This window comes from Eucalyptus grandis, chromosome 5 (genome assembly GCF_016545825.1).
Source record: "Eucalyptus grandis isolate ANBG69807.140 chromosome 5, ASM1654582v1, whole genome shotgun sequence".
Taxonomy (NCBI): domain Eukaryota; kingdom Viridiplantae; phylum Streptophyta; class Magnoliopsida; order Myrtales; family Myrtaceae; genus Eucalyptus; species Eucalyptus grandis.
In genome coordinates, this window is record NC_052616.1 from 23,365,567 (window position 1) to 23,388,384 (window position 22,818).

Here is a 22,818-nt window from a genome sequence, read left to right on the forward strand (position 1 = left end):
CCAGGCAATCTTTCTTTCTTGTTTCTCGAATTGGCACTTTCACTTTAACTCCTTTCCAGCTTACCGTTCATCGCACGTCACCATCTCTCCTCCGTAGTAGTCTTGAAGTTGGTGTACTCTAGATAGCAAGACCATCTTGCATGTCCAAAATGATCCTCCCGCCCTCCGCCGCCACGTCGCGAGTCAAGCTCTGGTTCAGGCCCCATGACAGAACCCAAACCCAAGCTCGAGCCCGGGTTCAGGCTAACCCCATATCCACCGGATCCCGCCCCCAATCCGCTCGAGTTCGGACCCTCCAACAGGGCCCCTTCTGTGGCGTTAGACTGCAAGGAGTCGGCTGTGGCCGACTCTGGAGCTGCAGCCCGTGCTTACTGGTCTCGGGTCAGGATCCGGATCCTGGTTCTGGCGTTTCGGGTTGGAGGCCCGCTTGGTGGAGGATTTCTTGCGGGTGCCGCCGCCGACGGGGATGTTGCGGAGAGAGCCGCCTTTGGTCCAGTAGCGCTTGCAGTTCTTGCAGAAATGGCGGGGCTGGGAGAGGTTGTAGTTGTTGAAGTAGCAGAACTTGGTGTTGGTCGAATCGCAACGTGGGCATATCAGCCTCTCTTGCTCTGGGAACAGTAGCTTCGTGCTCTGAAACGCTGTCGTCTCTTGCATCTCTCTGGTCGCGATACTGACAGCGCCACGAAAGCCTGGAACTTTGCGATGAATGGCAGTGACGAATTCGGTTTTGAGATCACGAGGAGTGATAAGTTACTGAGCTTTGAAGTGGTAGGAGTGAAGATCCTGACGATAAGCCAAGTCTGGAGACCAGAAAAGAAGGGAATTTGGAGAACTGGGTAGGACGAGCAGATCAAATTCGGTCAGCAACACGTGAATTTGAGGAGTCCTTAGGCAGAGAAGAGAGAGAGAGAGAGAGACGATCAAAGTGATAAAGACAGAAGGAGGTTTGGATATTTCTGGGTCCAAGTTGTGGAAATGGAATACACCATTTCAACACCACCACGAATAATTAAAGAGCTCCAAGCTGCAGACAGAGAACCGGTTTGGTCCCAAAATACTGAACTGAAACTGTTTTGGTTGAAAGGTAGATGAAGATGAACGTTCGACCGATCTGGACTCTTTAACACCTTCAAATTCCACTCAAGAACGAACGGAGAGAGCCCAAGATGCTGTTTTGATCTAGGAGGTGAGATCCCACAATAGTCAAAGATGAGGAGGAAGAGGTCATGGATCTGGAATTCTTGAAATGCGATTCGTCCATGATGAACAATCTTTATAGCAAAGGTCCATATGATACGTGATTATGGTCTCGATGAGCGTTCTGTATATCTGGTCATTGTCATTACCGTCCCCATCATCCCCATCATCTCTTGCACGTATTAAAACGAGTCCAAACCACTGTTCTCTTCCTCTAGTCCTAGTTAAGACTGTCTGGATCTGTCTTCAAGTGGAGAGAAAGTCTCCCCTGTGGCCCCCTCTCTCTCTCTATTCGCGATACTTCTTCACCACATCGAATGGTCAAAGACTGGACTGGACCAACATACTTCGCAGAAGTTCTGGTATTTCTTTAATGACGTTGATTTAGACCCCTCCTTACAAACTGTAACCGGCGCCTGTGTCGGGCCAGTTGACTTGAAAGGCACTCCCCTCCTCTGGTAGGCAGATGAGAACAAAATTATCTGTCGTGGCCGATGTCATGGGCTTGATTTTTTTTTTTTTAGTCTTGATCAACTTGATGCTTCATAAAAAATATTATTGATAGTTCAATTGGATGCGCAGCGCTAGACGAAAAGGTGACTTCTGTAAGATGGTACATCCATGCTAAAGGATGGAATTCGGGGTTGTTCAGGACTGTGCTCGAACAATATTTTAAGGCCGAAATTACAAAATGAATCATCAAATTCGTCGTTTAGCAATGGTTTCTTAGAGAACTTCTCCTCACTGTTCAATCAAGATTCTCGGCCACCAGATTTGTTCAACTAAGCTCTGTTGACCGAAAGAACATGAAGCCACAGAGAGAGAGAGAGAGAGAGAGAGAGCAGCAGTTCTCTCCTCACTGTTCAATCAAGATTCTCGGCCACCAGATTTGTTCAACTAAGCTCTGTTGACCGAAAGAACATGAAGCCACAGAGAGAGAGAGTACAGCAGGAAGAAGCAACGATATCTTCATCTTTAAGCAGCAACATCAACACCCTCTTAGAACATGTTCTTTCGCTTGGCCACTGGCAATTTCCACGCTGTTATGTTGCCTAGGAACAGTAGCCAAAACCCTAGTTAATCTTGGTCCCAAGTGCAAGGTGGGGGCGTGCTTCGCCGTCCCACCGGCTAGGAGCTTAGGCCGGAGCGGCAAGAGTTACCTAGTTGGGGTTGATCCTCGATACGGAATAAGGAGTTGGGAAATTACTAAATTACAAGACTCGGAAGAGAAGAGAAAAGAAGATATATTACCAATAATTTTTGGACCAACTCATTCTCAATACCCTTGCTTCTCGAGAATTTACCTGCGTAAATAACGTAGGATCTCCGCTTCGAATGCCATGTTTCATCTTTATGATCTTACATTGCATGCTTACGAAAGGTCAGAATGCACTCGGAACCATACGATACCTCTTTATCATGTTTAAACGCCAGTCAACTAACTGATTATTTTCCCAAAATCGGACTTTATCTATTTAGTCGGTCAAATATGAAATCCATCAACAGAATCCAATTCCTCCGAGTCTTTTTCAGATTCTGTGCATTTTTGAATTCGATGAGAAAAATTATTCAAGAAGTCCAAAATCTACTACACATTCACTAATTCGGTCCTAAACTTTTTTGATGTTACCAATTAAGTCCTAAAACTTTTCATATTTTGTCAATTAAATCTAAAAACTAATGAACAATTTTAATAATATTTTTTATTTTATTTTTTCATTTTTCTCTTTTCCTTCTTTATTTATTTACTAATGGCCGAAGAGGGTCACTGGACCCACATCGACCACCTGATGAAAGCCACGACGCCCTTTGCCTGTCATAGGCAAGGGTCGTGCAGCCCTCACCTATAGCGGCTTAAGCTCACACGACCATGGCTAGGAGCTTGAGAAATGGCAATCAAGTGGCCAGCCATAGCTTGAAGCTCAATCCATATCTCATGTTTGAGTTTGCAAGCCCTAAGCTCTCACTATCGCTGCTCAAGTGAGCAAGCAGTAGGACATAAGACGGCCAACATCTACATTATCAAATTTTGTTAAAATTAATCAAATAACTCAATTAGTGAAATATAAGAAAAAAATTATGATTTGATTAAAATTGAAAAGTTTATGATTAAATTTGTAAAAATGCAATAGATATTGGACTCTTTGAACGATTTTCCCTTATTGCATGCATGCCCACTTACAACCAGCATAAACTTGCTTCCACTTGATTAGTCATTCACTTTTTAGAGGCAAGCAAGGAAAACATACGCAAAAATATAAATAAAAAAGAAAATAATGTGATATTTGTTGATAGGTAGATCGAATTCGATAAGATTAACGTAATCATCATCTTACGTGTAAATATGGCGGCGGCGGGGATAAGCTGATGAGCCTCCACCTTGATTGCTTGCTTGGAGGAGGCTTACACAACATATACAGACACAATTCATGACTTGCTGAAAAATTTATTTTCTATTATTTAGGATATTAAGATGTTAAATGGTTTGTATGAATTATCCCATAACTTTGACAAATTATAATATTGAATTTGTTAATCTAGAAAAAAAAAAAAACATTTTGTGCACAAGTCGAGGCTAAATCATTTCATCAATTCGAGATTCAGACAGTACGAAAAAGCAATCAAATCCCGGCACCTATTATATATTAAGAGAGGGCACGAGAAAAAAGTAAAACCAAACTGGAACAAATCGTGCCAAATTCTGTTCAGCTTCTGAATTTGCTTTGGCACAAGATTGTACTCGGAGATTCACTTCTCCAGGTTCTGTAGATAGAGAATACTCCTAGTTCTAGTCTAGAATTAGTCTTCCCATGGATGCATTCGTTTTCATTTTGCTGGAGAACCTAGTGTGGGACTGGGGCTTTTCTAATAGCAGGAACTCCCTTCAGGTTTGGTCGAGCTCATAAAAAGATAGGATTTCATGCTTTCCGAAGATTAGATGCCGAGTTTCATTCTGACTCGGCATTCACTTCTTCAGATCAAGGCCGAGGGACGAAATTGCAATTAACTCTTTTAGTCTCTAAAATGGATGGGTCTTTCGAACGGTGATTGGGCTGGCGAAGTGAACTTGGCCTTTAGTACATGGGAATAATCTAAAAGAAACCAAAACATTTTGCTAGTCACAATACCAGAGCCACAAGCCAACTGCCGGATAGTGTAAAATGACATGTTGACAACCACGACAGAGAGTTTCCATTATATATTCCAAGAAAGCACCGGCCGAACTTCGCTAAAGTTCCATGAGTATGAATCACAACAATTCTAATGCTTTCTGTCGCTTTTGATGGTGACACAGCAGCAGCAGCAGCAGCAGAATCACTTCCCTTTCACCTTTTATAATGTCCTCAAGATGTCATTGCCACCACATTGGTAAATACTATAAACTAAACATCAGGTGCCTAGGCCATATTCAACAAGTCAAGGAGTTCAAAGCAACAAGTAATGACAAGGGCAACCTTCACTCAGACAACAAAAATCAGAGGAGATGCTCCAAAATGTGCGGATTTACAGAGTTGAGTTGAAGTGGGCTGGGCACGAAATCAGTCTAGTTGAGCTGGTTTTCTATTTCCATAGGTCAGCTAGTGAGACTTCAAGAAAGAAAGGAATAGAGAATAGGTAAGTAATGACAATCAAATGGGCAATGGTTCAATTATCTGCATCTGGTGACCACTCTATGTGATCTCGCCAGAATAAAGACCCATGAGAAATATGGCCTTTGTTAACGTGGTGTCCAGTAAAAATATAGCCAGGTATTTAGGATTGAACTCGTAACGTCTTTAGCATCAATGCAGCGTGCAGAAAAGAAAAGAAATGAATCAACTCAATTTGAGATGGGTACATAAGACTAAAGTTATGGGTTAGTGCCTCAGCAAAGATTCGTCCATACCAAAGCTCAAAGTATATAAAAGAAAAATCTCGCACTGGAAACCCTATCGGTGCCTAACTCACCCACTTATGGAAATCTAAACTGAAAGTAGTAGATCCTTTATTATCAAAGCAATATCTCAGACATGATATCCTGTGATAGTAAACCCCTTCCAATAATCTCACCGGCACAGAACCAGGCGAAACACTCAAGACCAAACAAAGCAGCTATGCCAGCATTCTCAATGTTCAGCTCCTCCTTGTTCTTCCATAGTTGCTTGAGGTAATCCACTTCCTTCCAAAATGCCTCACGTCTACCAGGGATGCTGCAGACAATGTACAGAGAAATGAATTTCAACATTACAAATAGCATCACTGACAAGTGCTATAAGCAGAATACATTTCTGCAAATTTGCACTGCAGATCCAAATGTTAGTGACTCAGCTGTTCAAATGAATTTAGCACCATGACTCTGCACGTGAGTTCTACCATGTCGCAATTGAAAATTTTTAACAAAAAGCGCTTGTTAAACCCTGATAAGCTGTCGGAGGTTATGCCTCAGATCTCAACAATTCGAAATTCATCCTATACCATGCACACCATCAGAGCCTTTACAAGCCCATCATGAATATTAGATGAAGGCTGAAGTACTCTGTGCACGTCCGTGACATGTGGACTATTCATAGATGAAAGGTCTGGCAGAATGGACTATTTAATTGACACGAAAAGTAAACTTTGCATTTCAATATCAATGTCTCTGGCTCTCAAAAGATCAGATAAAGGGCAGTTCTATGGTCCCCAGGATGGATCCCCAGCCATAACTTGTCATATCTACCTGAGTTTCTCCGTAACTTCAATACAAAATGCCGTAACCGTAACGCACAAAAACATAAAAATTTACAATCAAATGGCAATTTACTCTTTCTTTCATACGACGACCATCAATGGATTGGGGATCCCTCCCGAGAATCCTTAGAAACACCCTAGATGGAAATCACAATCGATCATTTTAGATGTCAAACTAAAGGGACATAAAGGGCGGGGGCATAAACCAAGGTTTGCAGAGCGAAGCCCGATTCGATCGCATAAATCCCATTAACAACCGCAAAAGTGCACATGTAGCAACTCGTTTAAAGCTCTGGTAAGGACCTGGCAAGACGAGCGTAAAGCAAACTGGCTGGGACAACAGTTGGCACCTCTCCCCCACAGTGGGCGGCTCCCGGAACGTATTGCTTGTTCTGCTCCATCAACTGCTTGTAGTAGGTATCTCCTAGTATGCTTCGTCAGCATACCCAGTCGCCTCAGCTGCCTTCTTCTTCTGCAATTGAAGCAACTTCGACGCCATCGCTTCTTCTACATTTTGCCATGAGCACACCCAGCCGTTTAGATGAACCGACACCCAATTATAGAAAACAAAAGAACATTCGAAATGAGATGGGCACATCGCGAGAATCGCCACGGCACCGGAGCTCGCGGTCGCGACTAAAAACCCATCAGAATAAAGCGCAAAGAAGCCGTACGCCGCCATCACGCGGCGACCGGCGAAACGGAGAGCAGCAACCTCCGCAGCTCGGAGGAGACTATGATCGGTCGGGATTTCGACAATTCGCATACGGAAGACGACCGTTTTTCACTAGATCATCATCGGAACACGGAATCGGGCGGACGGACGGACGGCGGCGGACACGGAATCGCGGGAATGCGTTGAGGATGGGAAGAAGCGAACAAGGGTGAGATCGACGGCGTTACCTCGATCCAGTTTGGTGACCGCGTGCTCTTCTCTCCTCCCTACGTGAAAAAGAAGAAGAAAACGGAGCTTAGACCGACGAGACGACAGAGGGGTTAGGGTTTTGACTGTTGACTTCGCCGAACAAAACGGCAGCGTTTCAGTTCACGGATCACTTTTTAGCGCTTTGTACCGTGATAATTACCCAGCATAGTATAGACACTTTGTATCATTTTTTACTTGGCGTTGCATGAGACTTTGATGCGTGCATTCTTAACAAAATCAAAATTTGTCCGGAGAGTAACATCACTAGTTCGAACCTGACTCATGCTCCAATCGCGTCATCTGTTTCAACCGGTTTGATATTTTTCTTTCGTCACGTCATCTAAGCCGAGTTAATATGACTTTAGAGTTCGATTTACCCGTGTTTTTACCTAAGCCGAAAAAGGCATTTCGAAACATATTTTTGGCAGGTGAATAGAGCTGCAAGGACGAGATTTGGCACATGTTGGTGGTAGATACTAAAGACCACATGGAGACATACACCCCCAACAAATAAACACAAATATGCCCTGTCCTCTTTTCTCTGTCAATCATCAGTTTCTCATAAAATTTAGTCTTAAATGCATGAATGTCAACACGCAGTACACGAACATTTACCCTTATTTCATGAACACATAACATGCAGAATAAACCATTTGACAAAGGGTCAGTTGAGCGAAAAAACCCACACACCTACAGACAAAGTCTGAATCATTATAAGAGGTATTTCAGGACAGAATCCTCGATGGTCAGATAACATTTTTGTTCAGCTTATGTATCTGTACTGACCATATCTATTCCCTAAGGTTTGAGCAAATACGGCTAGAATAAAACTCTGATGGACTAGAAATTTGGCCCAAACAAAATAGAAATGATCAATGAAGGAGAAAGCTTCCAACTGTGGGACTGCAAAAAACAAAGACAAAATACAACATCAAAAGTCAAGAACTGCCCTTTTATGAAATCTTTAGCCAAGACAAAAGAATCAATTAAAAAATGGATGCAGTGAGTGTACTAAACAGCTCCTTCCCACCAGAATTTGAATAAAGCTACAGTTATAATCTTAAACCTAGTGGAAGTTATAGAACATTCTTCAGTTCTTTTTCCTTTTTTTTTTGGTTGCAGGAGGGCTACAATCACATTCCCTTTTCGACTTCAACTCAGAAACAAATTTAGAACAGAACAAGGCACCTTCACTTTGAGAAAAAGGTGCCAAAAAGAAAGAACAAATAATTGGGGGAGAAAAGAGGAAATTCCAGAGAGGTTAAAGAGCAGTGGATGGAGAAACAAGTTAAGCAAACTGCCCACAGCAGGACCAAAATGAGTTGCTTCCTCACTGATTTCAGGCAAAGACCCTGTGATACAGCTTTAACTTTTTTTTCGAAACCACATGCTACAAATCTAACAGGCACTTGGGAGGCGAGATGCTATTCAGATCCCCAGAATAGCGCATCAGCAATGCAGCCTTCTTCTCCAAGAGCAAACCCGAGCCAATACCATCAAGAGCATTTGTCACTGTCCCATCATTATGCGTAATATGCACAAGCTTTATTTGGCAGCACAGGCAATTGAGCTAGACGGGTGCCATGCAGTGCAATAACTGTGGTGGTGGAATCATGGAATTTGTTTGCATCGACTGAGGGTGATTCTGCCCTGGTTTTGAACTCCAAAACAATGTTAACCTTATTGTCATGAAGAAACAACAGCAGAGCAATAACAACAATAAATAAACAACAGCTGCTGGGCATTAGAAGAGACTGAACACCACTGAAGTAAAGGAACAAAGCAGTTTAAATATGACAGACTCACGACTACCTTAACAGTGCGCTGAGGACCTGGATGACCTTGAAGTTAGTTCGAACTGGTTTTCTGCAAAAATACAGCGTCATTAAATTGACATCTATCTCCATGTGCCACCAGAAAAGAAATCCGTCTATATTCTTCATTCATTAAATGAATTTTAATTTACCTCATTGGATTTTTGCTGGCTTCCAAAGTTGTTGTCTCAGTACTCCCCGGCACACAACCAAAGACACGGAAGAGATTACTGGACATGAAGAAATATCCATCTGAAAACCAAAAATCATGTATGCAGTTCATATGGAAAGAGATGAGCAGAGTTCACAAACCTGTATGAACCTGTTGCTACTCGACTCCCATCACCACTTAGACAACACTCAAACTTATCAAATATTGAATCATTTTCGTACAAATCACACAGCTGAAAAGACAAAATAGTAAGTTAGAAACTAAACAGCATAATGCACTGATCACTTCCTGACTAGTTTCTTAAAGAGAAAATGTCACCTTGGGTCTCAAATATTCATGGACCTGGAAGGTTGCAACCGGACCTGAATCCATGTTGATATCCCATAACTGGGGGTAAAAGCAACTTATTCAGAAGCATGAGAAGATCAGTTTAAAACTAAATACAAGTTGCAAAATGATCAATTGCCCAGCAGCAGACAACGATGTTATGGTGTTAGGCTAGTTAAATAGTCATGTAGGTAAACCTATTCACTTTCCACCTCGCTAAGAGAGAACACAGCTTTAAATAGTCATGTAGGAACACAACTTCAACTGCTGCACTCAGCTGACCTTTAGAGCAGGTCATCTCAGGATCCTTTGTTTTCTAGTAGAAAAGAAGCACTCTGGAACTCCATATTTTGATCAAAATTTAGCTTCAGCATGTGCGTGCTTATTATGCGCTTAATATAGATTACCAGGGAGTTAACCACACAAGCATGAAGGGATGCTTTAATCACACTAAGAGTGTTGATCTCTAGCTGCCATATCAAAGAAAATCCATGCCAAACAAGAACAGAAGCAAAAAAACAGCCATCCAACCTTTAGAGTCATATAGTCACGACTAAGTATATATCTCCCGTCCTTCCAAACTTAATATCTGAAATTGAAGCAATAATCTCCGTGAAAATGATTTAGATCCAGCATGTTCCGGCTCCTCAAATCTGTAGGCACAAAAATCCGTTAAGTCCACAATGACCGACCATGAAATTCTTCAAATTATCCTCACTAAGGATCCCACAAGAAACAAATCAGCAACTGGATAACCGAAAGAAATGATACTCTTAACAGCTCATCTTAAGTAAAATGTTATGGTTTGCAATTCTCCATAACAGAAGTTCTATGCATGTAAAGTACATAGATCAAAGTACTAATGGCATTACTCACATTTTGGCATGAGAATCAGAGCTGATTGTCGCAAATCACAGAGGCGGATGCAGCCCTTGAATGCCAACAGATTACAATGTGTAGGGTGGAATTGCTGATGTTATCACCTCTGTGAAGTTCATGTATAGATCCAAAATTCAGTGAAAGCAAGCAAAAAGAAAACTGATCATCAAGCATAACTCAGGGCCAAGCCTGAAATATTTCACAGCTCAACCTATCCATTCAGAATCAAGAGACAATTCTATAAAAGATTATATGCATTTTACTAAAAGTCAGATGGAACCAACTTCTACATCACTCATTATAGTAATGTACAATAACAACACCACAATTAGCTTTATCATTCGAAAACCTTTGCCAATTGCTAGTATCTCATTCTCGAAGGCAACTAAGAAAACGAGGATCTGGAGAGAAACTAAATAAAGCTTACCGGTCAAGTCCTCCATATTTATTTGCTTTACATCAACGATGTTGAAGCTTTGATTGCTAATTTCTAAGTTCCATAAGTTTATACGAAGATCATCAGCAGATATGAATGTCTCACCATCACTGAACAATATGAAGAATGAGGAGTATCAATAAAACCAGCTAAAAACCAAAATAGATAATCTGCATACCATTAAAAAGATATTGACAAACAGAATTTTGTGCTTCAGTGCAATAACAAAGAGATGCCTACAGAAAGATTCACTTTGATCTAAAGTCATAAAACAATTGGCTGTTCACAACTTAAGTGAAGAATGAATGTCATCTCATCATTTATATTCTAGCAAAAAGCATTTCACCAGTCTAAAAATTTAAAAGGTTTGCTATAAAATGAGATCAACATTACACTTCCACCATGTCAACATCAGTCAAGAAAAGAACTCTAATTGGAAGCACTAGGGATAATTTTTCATCTCTTATTTTCATGCCCTAATAAAGCTGAGTAGGGCATAATGTATCAAATGCAAAAAGCAGAGTTAATATACATGAGGACACAAGTCAAAGTATCACCTTAAAACAACATACCTGTTATTTGAAATGGAATTAATGTGATAATCATGAGCATGAGCATACACCCTTCGACATCTGGCAACCAGACTAGTCTCATGGCTAGTCACCTGTAAAAGAGTTCCAGGGGGATCAAGCCACAGGTGGTTCAAACATTCCAAACAACATGACCACAAAGAGACAACCAAAAGCAAACAACATACATGATCACCAAAAACGAGAAACTAAAAAATAAGGAGAAAATTTCAGAAATTACAGAAATATGAATAGAGCGGTTGAGCACAACTACCACAGGCAAGCGTAGTGAAGGGATGCCTCCTGGAGGAAATGAGAAATCATTGCTAAGCGAATTGTATCTCTCTGGTGATCCACCATTTTCCAGACACGTTCTGTGGCTGTTTGAACTGCTGGAGCTTGCAATAGTACCATTGCTTACAGCTTTAGAAGGGTCCACGTTCATTTCAGAAAGCTTTTTGATCTTCTTCTCCTGGACCTAGTCAATTCTCAATAGAAATTACAAGAAGTTAACTCCAAAAAGAAGCCAGCAGAAAACAACTTCAGATGGGGAAAACCAAGCTGAAGAAAGCTCAAACCATGACAGCCAATAATATAACAATTTGAACAATTTGGACAAGATCATGTCTTCTAACTCATGCCCAGTATATACTGTTTACAATAAAAACAGGGTTTGTCTTCAACAGCTTACCTGTAAGGAACCTACCATTACAAACACTTACTAAAGAATGTTAGTAGTTGAGAATTTGCAAAGAATGAGAAGATCCTTACACTATGAGCACATGAGAAGCCATCCTAGTCAGAAGCATAATATACAACTTCCAAAAGAGCATCATGATTACAATTTACAAATAAATTTTCTTGCAGGATCATTAGATGAGACATCTTCCCACGTGCGCACGAGAGCGAGAGAGAGAGAGAGAGAGAGCTAAGTGACTGTCTAAAATTCTATGAACTTAGAATGAGAATAGACAAGTCAGCATACAGACTTCATTAGCAAGTAACAAAAACCCACAAATAAAAAAAATTCACTTCATAAAACTTAAAACATCATGCCCACATGAGTTGTTGCATACTCATCTACTGAAAGTAATCCTAACTTTAAAGAAGGAAGCAACAGAACCACAATCCTACCTTCAGAACTTAATAGTTTTATCATTGGTAGATAGGAGAAAGAGAGCACTATTGGCTGTTTGGCACCATCTGATTTTATTGATTTTCTCCTCTATTTCCAAGCTCTTCAGATAGTCAAACTGACAGGATAAACCAACCCCACAAACAGATCAGGAATTCCAAAAGGCAGACAAACTAATATGAGACAGCAGAATGTACTAAAGACTGCTACCTCAGGCTCATGGCTCTGAAACTCTGTCTTGTAGTGAAACTCCGGATGTCTACTAACAGTATGGTCGATTCCTTCCAGATCCCTTCTGGATCCACCAACCTAAAATTGATTACATTAAATGGCTTTCGTGCACAGGACGGAGATAAAATTAAGTGACAAAACCCCACTAGGACAGAGATACTCACATCTTTTGAATCGGTCCTTCAAACAGAACCACCCGACCACCCCGGTCACCCGTGGCAAGATGATCACCGGTTTTATCAAACTCAAATACAACAGTATGATATCAACTGCAGACATATTACAAAGTCCATGATGATCATCGCACACATCGACAAGTTAAATGTGTAATGGTGAGCATGAGACAATACGGTAATCCTTCATCAATGCACAGTCATGAATCATTCTTCTTGATGCTAACCAAAGCATATATTTTCTGCCGATAGTTTCATTTCTGTTAATGTAGGAGATACCCAAAAAACTGATGAAGCTTAGGGAACTTATATAGTATGCACAGTTGTCATTACAAAAGGTAATAGATAGAGGAAATCTTAAATCCCTGACCAAATAGCTATGCCTCGCTCCTCAGGTACTCCTCTCATTCCCCCGTTTGACCACGCCATATACTAGTATCCAGCCACACCGCATCAAACCAGTGAGAGATACACCAATACAAGTTAAGAACTGCACAACAACTTCTAACGCACTGAGGAAGCCAACTCTGACCAATCTGAGTGCATAGTGCCCAGTTATAAGACACAGGAACTATTTAAAAAGGCAGGATCTTTAGAGCTGAGAAGAACCCATCCTGACTGCAAAAGAAATGCATGCAACTCACTGACTTCCCCAGTTTTATCTAACATTCCCATCTGAATCAAACTAGAAAACTAAACTAAATCAGGCTCCATTGAAGCAGGGCATGCGCAGTCCCGAATCAATCACACCTCAGAAACTCACTAACACCCATACAAATCGCGCGAATCGAATTCGACAGTCCTCGAAACTCGACAAAAACAGATCGAAATCGCTCGAAACGAGCAGCATCCGCACCAAGACACCCCGCGCAGATCGGATCCGAGCAGGCAAAACCCTACGCCCACGCCCCCATCCACACAGGCACACGCCCACATTCAGCCCCCGATATTTCCCCTTTTTGGTGTCCAAATTACTCTTCTTGATTTCTTCGCCGGGCGGAGCGCTCGCCGAAGACCTGCGAGAATTTCCACTCGAGGGCTGCGGTGGGCCTGCCGCGACCATCGCCACTGTTCATCTTCCTCCTCACCCTCACCAAAGGGCCTGGAATCGCCGGAACCGACGGTCAACAGAGAGGAATCGACGCCCCGGGGACCGAATCGACGGCCGGAGATCACTCTCAGCATCGGAGATCCGCTCCCACCCGCCGCCACACCTGACAGCAAGCTCCCGCCTTCGCGCACCACTCGCAAGGAACCCAACCCCGCAGGCGCACGCGCCCCCGCACGCACGGAGAGAGGACTTCAGAGGAGCGATTGCGAAGCCTCCGATTCGACCATTGGAAGGCGGGCGACGCGACCGATCAATCGCCCCGGAAACGGAACCTTCTCCAGCGGAAGAGGACTCAACTCCGACTCGACTCTGGACTCCGACTGGTGTGGTGTGGTGGTGTGGCGTTGTGGATTTGGGTTTCGCTTTTTGCTATTTGAGGAGGAGGAGGAGGAGGAGGATCGAGGAGGAGGATCGGAGGAGGGAGATGAAAACCAAATGACTGTGAACGAAACTGCTCTTCTTAAGGAAAAGGGAGAAAGAGGGGAGAGCTGAAAACACCCAATGGGGAGGGAGGGTGACTTTCTCATTTTCTTTCCTCTTTTCTTCTGCCTTTCTTCCCTTTGTCCTGTAGTTCCCCCACCTTCCCTTCCTTCTCATCCCAATCATGTAATTGCATTAGCACCCCCGTTCTTAGCTTTAATCCTGTTCTACTTTTTTTTTCATTATCCTTGCATAATTTTATAGACTGGATTTATTTTTACCTTTCTCCTCGTATCATCGACATTTTTCCTATAAATTATTTGCTACCACGTTAATGGCTACGTCGTAATCATGATAGTTTTTTTTTTAATATTGCAAATGTGTCCAATTTGGTTAGTTTATATATCTTCGAATGGTTTGCAGATATATATTAAATGACGGATAAAGTGATTGTGGATGACCCAATTTTTCTTTTTTTTGGTATTGGCGTGTAAAATGACAATGTTAACACCAACTTTAGGAATACTTCATTCGAACTATGATAGATTTTCCTCCTTGCAAAGTCTTGATGTTAGAGGGTTTCCATCTTTTGCGATTTTGTAAGGCTGCACTGTCATCGCCGCACCGCCAATGTCAAGGTGTGGAAACTTCTTATGCCTAAGGTTGGGCTTGGAAAACCGCCACTGAAATGGGCAAGAATGTCTCGGCTTGTCTAAACTCGATCAATTTTATCAAAGACAACATAAACATCAAAAAGGATTTCGATTATAGGTTCGACACACCCATCCTCGACCACGGTCCAATATATCTGTAGAGCATTAAATTCGCGGCTTCATGAAGTCCTCCTAACCCCGCGGCTGTTATGCACGGTAGTATATCAAGTGAAATTTAACATGGTATGATTGTGATATATTTGAACTGTACATTCCATTATAAAGAAACGAAATGACGGCCCTCTTGGGGCTTTAGGGAGAAGCGGATCCGATTTGCGGCTGAGGGATGCTTGAGTGAACGGCGGTCGATTAAGGGCAGAACCTAAACCATCATTACCACTTGGGGAAGCAATTATCATCGTCGTGGATTAAAAGCTTCCGCTCGCGTATTTCGCACATGAGAGAGAGGGGGGTAAATTAGCGCGAACAGAAGGTGGGAAATCTAGGGGGTGTGGAATGACGCGGGTGCCCCTCGAGCCCTTTCACCTTCCGATGAGGCATGTGGTCTTTTTGGTTTTCGGGCGTTGAGATCGATGCCGTTAAATTGGGAGTGGGGAGGTACGGTCAATGGTCAGATCGGACGGTCGTGAACGGGACGGGGATCGGCGAGTCTCGCCTTGGGGAGAAAATATTCAGTGGTTTGCTTCTCCCGCGTCAGCAGCTGACGGGCGAGCATTTTTGCTTCCATCCAATTACAGCTCGACACATAATTGCTGATATGGAATTCAAAAAAAAAAAATTCTCTCATTCCACCACTTTCTTCTCTCCTCCGTTCCTCCTTCATCCACACCACCCCGCACCTCCCACCGTCACCAGCGTCAACGCCGTGTCCAGGCCAACTGCACATCCAAACCAAGTCGCCCTTTCCGTTGTCTTCCTCAATTCATCTTCTTCCCAGCCACCGCTCGTCTTCATCTTTCGGGTCACCGGCCAGATCTGGTCGCTTTGGCTTGCTGTTGTCACTGTGGCTCCAAATCTGGTCTTCAGCTTTGTCTTCCTTTATTTGTCTTTGGCTTTGCCTTTTGTTCGTTCGTTTCTCTCTTCAACTTCGTCTTCCACTGTTCACCTTCCTCGATGCCCGAATGCGTTCCGGCTATGAATGGCTAGATATGGAGATTTGGAGAACGAGGCCAGCGGAAAGTGATGACAACTATGGATGAAGGGACGCGGTCCCAGATCTGGAGGTTGGAGAAAAATAGAAAAGACGGAGCTGGAGGGGCTGCTCAAGCCGACCACGAGCGACGCCATAAGGACTCTCCATCATCCACGGCTGCAAGCTTTGTTGTCCATGGCTTCGAGGCCCCTCATTCACGGATCTGGCACCGTGAATCGCCCATGGCCGCGAACCTTGACGGCGAGGGCGCGACAGCCACGACGATGGGGAGGGCTCGAGGATGGAGGTTGCAGGCTTAGGCGGCGGCGACGATCACGCTGGGGCGGTGGCCGCCATGGCCGAGGAAGAGAGAAATGAAGTTTTCAATGACATTAATTGCGCATCATCATACACGTGTCGAGCTGCTATTGGATGGAAGCAAAAATGCTCACTGCATCGGCTGATGACATGGTGAGAACAAACCGCTGAATATTTTCCGCCCTGGGGGTTTTGTATGTGAAGAGGGAGGAGAAATTTAGTTAGAGATAATGACAGAAATAATTCATGATATCTGAATTTTAATTTTTATTTATTCAATATAATTATAAATTATTTATACATGTTCAATATTGTTTTTCCATTCATTCAAAATAATTAATATTATTGAACATCTTCATACAATTCAAGAACTACATTGAATATGTACAAAAATTAAAGATTGCATTAAACAAATTACAAGTTAAGAAACCACTTTTTAAACATTATATAAAATTCATGGACCACATTTTTACATATTTAAATTTCATGGACTGTATTACATATTATGTCAACATTCATGAACTATTCGTGTCGATTTCCTATTAAGTTTAGGTAAGCCCAAGGTTAATTGAATTGATTAGAAGTTCTTGAATCTAATTCGTGTCTTAGGAAAGCCAATAGTTGCCAAATTGATTCCTCCAGCCTATTGCTAAATTGCGTTTGCCCCACTGAAGAAATATTGGTTGAATTCATTAAGATTCAAATGATGATTGTTGATAAAATTGACATTTTATTTTTTAATATCTCGATGAGGGGTATACCATGAACCTATTGCAGATCGAGCATGCACCCCTCGCACGATGGCGCCGAGACAATATCAAGCGTTGGATTGCAATTTCCAAAGACATACAATAAGGACTTCATGAAGCCAGATTATTCATTTCAACAGTTGATGGTCCGGAAGATATATTCAAGTCAAAGCACGTCCCTTTGGCTTTGAAATATTTATATGTGAGTTGCAATTAGAATATCCCGTACCCATGATCATCCATCCGTGATCATTTATATACAAGCATCACGCACGGGGCCAGACCGATAAGTCTGATTTTTCTTCTCACGAAAGGAAAGTTTCATTATGATACACGAGTGCGAATAGCGTGGCCTAGGCTAACCATTTCCTTCTCGAGTCCAACAAATTAGATCAGAATTATAATGTCTTTTTCTTCAATCATGGACAGGCTGGGAAATCGAGATTTCTTTTGGCATAGCATTAGAAGTGCAGATATCCGACACCGAGCTGGCAATCCGAAGGCCCATCCATGCTCAACCGAATGGGCCGTAAAGCCTTTCGGGCCACAAAGCCAAGTTGAATTTGAAACTCGACAATATGGAAATGGCTTTAGTGTATCGGTCCAAAGGCACATCTAAGATCTCGTACAATTGATTCTTAAAGACGGATCGGTTTTGTTATGGACCAAATGGCATGTCTGTTATATTTCTAGTCCAGAGAGAGTACTCCTGCAAGGCTGCAACCACAGGTTCGACTTTGTGTTACCCGGCAGGGCACGGCACGCGGGTCTGTTTCGATCGGGCATGAGGACTCCAAGCAGGTGGCTCTTGTTAGATTACGGGAAGGAGCCATAAGGCGATCTATGCTCAAATAACAAGGGCCTACATTGAGCTATTAAAGTTTTCGGCTCGCCCTTCTCAGATTACACATTTTGCCGTCCATTTTTGATCGAACACGCTTTTCAGGCCCTGTTAAAGATCAAAAGCAAACATAGTATTGCCTTGCTTCTTCGGGGCGGTGTGCGAGCCCAATCCGAAAGCAACCCAATCTTCAATCCGAGCCTTCTAATTTGACCTCAAAGGCTTGAACGCTTGCAAAATTATGCCCATTGTAATGAAGGAGGAAATATAAATCAGTGTTTCATTGGCCCGGTCTAACCCGAACTCCTACTCTTCCAGGCCCAGTTCTCTTTTTTTTTTTTTATAAAACCTTGACAATAGATGCAGACGTATACCATATTTTCTATCTAGTGTCATAATTAAACGTTTCGCTAGTTTTGTTTTTGTTTACGGTGGCACGCTATGTACATTAAAAGCACTATATTTTCTTTTTTTATTTTATATGTTTTACTTCCGTTGAAATAAGTTTGTCAAAAAAGAGGAAATTTCAAAAAACCTAGTTCTTTCCTATGTTACTGAGGAAATTTATGGACTAATTATAGAGTAGAATCTACATAAATTTTAACTTAGACGCTTTTTTAGCGCAATGTATGTTTATAAACTTTCACTTTTGTTGTGCACAAGAGTTGATAAACAAGTGATAGCGTTAAAATTGTTAAAAGAAATTTGGATTCTACTTCACAATTAATTAACGAATTTAAAGAATTAGGATTCTTAAAAATTTCTTTTATCAACAAAACTAATTTCTATAGAAGCATAATAAAAATAAATAAAAGAAAACATAATGCCTTTTAAATACATGTAATGCCTACAATGAAATCATGCAAAATTCTTAATTCGACAACTAGTTCCTTCGTGGAAATATAAAAGCTGAAAATGGAAGAAAGTATATAAATTTGGGGTTTGCCACTTTAAATTGCACTTGAATTATCGGGGACAAATTTATATTTTTGGTGAAAATTTAGTGGAATTAATCATATAAGAAGTGGATAATAATATTGCTCTTTGTATATATCAAGGTCAAAAATGGGTTTAATCTCACCATAATGACCTCCGAAAATAACCTCATCCAATTATAGAGTTAGGACAAGGATGTAAAATCAAACTATTCTCATAACTCTCTGCTCCCATCAAAGCACTCTAAAAAGTCCACTAACTTTATGTTTCATCAAATTATATATTTCTCAACCTATTTCTATTATCACATGTCTTTCAGACACTATCTGTGTTATGCTATCAAATTACTCACATCATCCAAAATTTGTTTGATTGCACTAATTGCATCGATGGGAAGTGTTTAACAAAATATATAATATTCAACAAAAAAAAGTCTCGTAAAAGAAAATGAACGTGACGGATTTAGGCCTCGATTCTAGCAGACGTGACATGTAATGGAAATTAGGCAGTCCGCCACTGATGCATTCTCCAATTATATCCTTCGTTTTTGGAGACAAGACAAGAGGAACCTATACTGTTGTGCACTTTCTGCTGGCTGCGCCTAAGTTAGCTTTAATGCTGGGAATCACATTCCTCAAGCAACACGATTCCAATTCTATAAATTTTCAATGGTTTGGACAAATCAGAGTACGGTGGATTCCGATTTACGGATTTTGCTGTCTTTTAAGTCCATATATATGGATTTTGATTCTCATGAAATAAAATATTAAAAAAAGTAAAATAATATTATCAAACGATAATTAAGATTGAGATTTCATTCCATATATTTCACAATCACGAAGCTACCGCAAACTCAATTCCGCCACCGTCATCATTCTCCGCCCTATTGCCGGTCAACAGCCATTGACGGCCGTATTTCACTGCCGGTCACAGGCGACAATCATTGCCTGACTTCGCCGTGGATTGCCGAAGATATATTCCACCATCATATTCTTTCGTCACTAGTCGTGGAAATTTGTGCGTCCACCACCGTCGCCGATGGGGAGCATTCATTGGCAATCGGACAACAACCGAGCATAAAAGGACGAGATTCTTCGGATATGAAATACCCGTCATGGAATTAAAACGTGCCGGAAGGGGAACTTGTTTGCATTGAGTTTTTTTCTTTTCTAGAATATTAACATAAATTATTGAAAGGAGGTAAAAAGAATATACCTCGCGCGCGCCCTCGTGGATGTAATCCGTGTCGAGAATATTCTCGGACGGAAAACGACGCGACGGCTGACGTGGCACCCAAGGACGAAGGAGCACCGCTCTTCGAGAATCCAAACGTTTGTGGGGAGGGAACCTGTCTCGTGCCTGTACATATGCCGAGCATCACCACCTCGACGTGGACGTCGCGAGAATAGTGGCCACGTAATAAAAGACAATGAAATTCAGCACCACGAGCCACGAAAAAAAGTAAAAAGAATAGAAATTCAGGCGCCACGAGCCACATGACAAAAGCGACTAATCTCCTCGGAACGACGACGCCGTCGACGCGTATGTGAAAGCGAGTCGCGGAGCGATTCGGTGTCCATACACGCCCATGAATTGGTGCCGACTGCTCTGCGCCGTAAATTAGAGATAATGGCATAAATAGACCCGAACTTTAATTATCTTTGAAATTTTAATTCATGCGCGATATCTAAACCGTAACCTATTGTAACATATCATCCGTAGACTTTTTATCTGCTCAATACGATTATCAAATTATTACTAAATGTTTAATGTAATTTATTAGAGATATAAAAATGTTTACAAATTCTAGACCGTTGAAGGATTATCATGGTGTGATCACGATGGATTTTGGAAGTCCGAGCAAAAGTGAGCATGCTTTTGTTTCAAAAACATTAAGTTTCATAACTTTTGTATAACACTCACTTCATTATCAAAACTTTTCATATTATTATTTACATGACACTTAAAAAAAAAGTTAACTTAAGTGCCAACTTTGATTTAGGATACCGAAAATTCGACATGACAATATCTAAACATTTTTTTCAGACCTATGTGACTTGTCAAAAATCTGATGTGGCAAAATTATTGATAAAACCCCAAATGACATTGTTACACATTAGGAAAGCCTCCCTCTTCTTCAAACCCTAATAGAATGTTTGTTGATTTGTCCCAATATCATCTCTCTTTGAAACCCTAATTCAAACCGAAGATTTTTGGGCAAAATTAAGATATGAATCTTACAATGGAGAGGAAACTAAGCAGGCTGACTCAAGGTCGTACCAACAAAACCAAGATGAAGGTGAGAATGAGTAGAATACTTAGCGATCTATCCCAAAATTCACCGATCCTGAAAACCCTAATTTAAACCGATGATTTTGGCGGCAAAATTAAGATCTAAATCTTACATTGAGAGAAGAATAACCAAAAGTGGCTTAAGTCCATATCAACAGAGCCAAGACGAATGTAAGAACAAGTAGAATGCTTCTTGCTACAACTTGGTTATGCTTTTCGGATTATGCAACGCACCCAGTACCTTCACCATCGTGATTCCAGCGGAGAAGACAAAAATGAGGAATAACAATGATTATCGAGAAGAACCATCAAGTTAGTAAGTTTGAATCCTCCTCTAAAAGGTGAGGTGTTCTACGGGGCAATAATAATTTTTTTATCTAGGCGACTTCTCTGGGAATGGAAAGGAACCAGTCACTTCCACCTTGGAAGTCTCCTAAAGAAAGGGAAGTCCCTCATTGGGAAGCTTTGAGCTCGGGTTCCTCACCGAACCCTAATCTTTTTCTCACCAACCAGTCAACCTCCGAGCCGTAATTTTCCCTTCAACCACCGAGCCGAGCCTTTAAGTTTTCTTTTACGCCAATTGAGTGAGCGAATGAGAAGTGATGACGCGGATTGAGTAAGGTGAGTGCGAGAGAGACAAGGAGTGACTGAGCAAAGGAGCGCGAACAGCGAACAAGAGAGAAAATCCGAAGCTCATTCTCCATATTGATGTTTAAAAGAAAAGCCACGTTTGATTTTTTCTTTTAAGTCACGTAAGAATTTGCCGAAATTTGTCGTGGAGGTACTCAGTAGCTTTTTTATTTTTATTTGAACTTAAGTGATCTGATAAAAAGCTTAAGATAAACAGCATCGTATTTAAAATTCACAAGACTTCTAACTGCTTTTTTCCTCTTATCCCCTTTTGGGTTTTAAGTCTACCTTCGTTCAGTTGAGCTAGCGATTCAACATCTTCAATCTATCGCAGACAAATGAGCCACATTGTTGGCTTTACAATCTGGTGCCTATGGCCTAATTTTAAGTATCGACGCTCTAGCAAACTTGTGAATATTTTCAAGAGGGTAAAGATCTTACACTTAAGTGTCATAATGAATCTTGACTATGAGCCACCTTTTTCTAAATTGCTATCAATCCATTTATAATAACGAATCAAATCTTTGATTTTCACTGCCATTATGAATTGTCTCCGAGCAAGGTTGAAGAAACTAATTGTAAAGTCTCGCTAAAAGGGAACCCATTTCTTTCCACGACACTAAGATCACGCCTTTACGATTGCACTAACGGCAACGTGACAAGAGCGATGGACGATGATACCACTAAATCCGTGCCCAATCTGTCTTTTTCAATCAGGCCGATCGAAAAGATGGCAATGATTAGGATTTCGAGCATTGAATAATCGGTCAATTAGACACGTTCATCGCGATAAAATGCTCACATGGAGATCCCACGCCACCCAACATTGAGAACTTTAACGCGAAAAGCAATCGCGGAGGGGCATGGATTCCATAGAATTATAACTCTATGTGCTATGAAATGCCGTGGAACTTAGGGTGTTGGCCATATTAGCATAAAATAGTCTCTACTTGTAACTTTTCTTATTTAGTGATTAGGATGTAAAGAGGAAAAATACAAGAAAATTATTCAAAAGTTCTAAACCTATCATAAGGTGATCAATTTGATTATAAACCCTTAAATTGTCGCAATTTAGTTACAAACTGACAATTTACCGATACAGCCCTTCCTCATTTGGTTATACGTTGCTTATGTAAATGCTGGTCAT

At 41.4% G+C, this 22,818-nt stretch overlaps 1 long non-coding RNA gene and 2 pseudogenes across 1 annotated transcript; all 3 read right to left on the bottom strand.

Annotated features, from left to right (window-relative positions):
- Positions 1–5,201: 5,201 nt before the first annotated feature.
- On the bottom strand, positions 5,202–6,406 carry LOC120293742 (annotated as a pseudogene).
- A 1,816-nt stretch (positions 6,407–8,222) lies between these two features.
- LOC120293743 lies at positions 8,223–11,738 on the bottom strand (annotated as a pseudogene).
- Positions 11,739–12,157: 419 nt separating this feature from the next.
- Positions 12,158–12,642, bottom strand: LOC120293296. Its single transcript, XR_005551049.1, has 3 exons — positions 12,560–12,642; positions 12,375–12,473; positions 12,158–12,282 (listed from the first exon to the last, which is right to left on the bottom strand). It is a non-coding gene; the product is annotated as an uncharacterized LOC120293296 (long non-coding RNA).
- Positions 12,643–22,818: the final 10,176 nt, after the last annotated feature.